The sequence below is a fragment of the Octopus bimaculoides genome, chromosome 20, assembly GCF_001194135.2.
Source record: "Octopus bimaculoides isolate UCB-OBI-ISO-001 chromosome 20, ASM119413v2, whole genome shotgun sequence".
Lineage (NCBI taxonomy): Eukaryota > Metazoa > Mollusca > Cephalopoda > Octopoda > Octopodidae > Octopus > Octopus bimaculoides.
The window spans coordinates 20,606,384-20,607,829 of NC_069000.1; the positions used below are offsets into that span (position 1 = coordinate 20,606,384).

General features: G+C 25.1%; 1 long non-coding RNA gene across 6 annotated transcripts in view; it reads right to left on the reverse strand.

Annotated features, from left to right (window-relative positions):
• The window catches only part of LOC106881631 (uncharacterized), a 385,740-nt gene that overhangs the window by 173,973 nt on the left and 210,321 nt on the right, over positions 1 to 1,446 (reverse strand). For 4 of the 6 annotated variants that reach the window (XR_008266345.1, XR_008266348.1, XR_008266346.1 and 1 more), the window contains one exon: positions 1,186 to 1,422. The exons of the other annotated variants lie outside the window; for them this stretch is intronic. This is a non-coding gene — a long non-coding RNA (uncharacterized LOC106881631). The remainder of the gene's footprint in view (positions 1 to 1,185; positions 1,423 to 1,446) is intronic. 6 annotated transcript variants of the gene reach the window in all.

The window sequence follows — 1,446 nt, forward strand, 5'->3', positions numbered from 1 at the left end:
ATATATATATATATATATATATATATATATATATATATATATACGCATATATATGTGTGTATGTATGTATATATATTTATATATAAACATGTGTGTATGTATGGATGTGTATACATATGTATGCATATATGTATTTATACACACAAACACACGTGCCAACACACACAGCACACTCACATGCATACACTTGGAATTATTCATGCACACGCACTCATGTTGTGAACATGCACTAGAAAGTCGTTATACATTTTGCTCTAATACTGTTGTTGCATATATAGTCCATATTATATATGCCTAATTGCATGCACACCGTATATGTATATATGCTTTATACACATATACAAGCATTTATATACATAGACACACATTCATAGGCACTACCAAGTTACGTTCCATGCGTATCGATAGATAAGGAGATATCAGAATAAGTAATTATTTTTTTATCAATATTAATCGATATTGATTATATTAATCTATAATGGCAGTCACACAGTATTATACGCTTGTATAGATACACACATTCATATATATATATATATATATATATATATATATATATATATATATATATATATATATGAATGTGTGTATTATGTATATCGTACGCACACACACAAACACACATGCACTCTCAGGAATGCACGCATAAATATTTTCCTATCTAAATGCTTCGAAAAATCTGCGTGTGTGTATTGATTTATGTATATATACATAGAATAAAACATGCACGCGTGTGTGTGTGTATATATATATGATAGATAGATAGATACATACATACATACATACATACATACATACATACATATATAACATATATATATATGTAATAATATATATATATATATATATATATATATATATATATATATATATATATATATATATATATATATATATATATATATATATATACATATGTATATATTTTTATAATATATATGCATACATGTGTGTGTGTGTAGGTGTGTGTGTAAATGTGTGACTGTATGTGCGTGTATTATGTGTATGTAAGAACGAGTATATACATATGTAACATTTCTTGAGGATATTTTTAAGTCGTGAAAAGGTTCATTTAATCGTTTACACATAATAATAATAATAATAATAATAATAATAATAATAATAATAATAATAATAATAATAATAATAATAATAATAATGTAATAATATATTATTCCCCCTTACTTCCTCATCCTTTGAGTCCGTTTATAGTCACCACATCTTCCTGCTTGTGAATGATGTCTAATTGTTAGTACTAAATATTTGAATAACATCCTTTTTGTAGTGTGTCTAGTATATTCATTCGGTGATGTTTTTTTTTGTAAATTTTGGCAATTTTTTCTTTTTTTTTTTTGTTCTTTTTTCTTTTCCATCAAGAAGTTTCGTCATAAAATTCGAGACGTCGTCGTATTATGCGCATCACTTGCGAAGAAATAAAAAAAACTT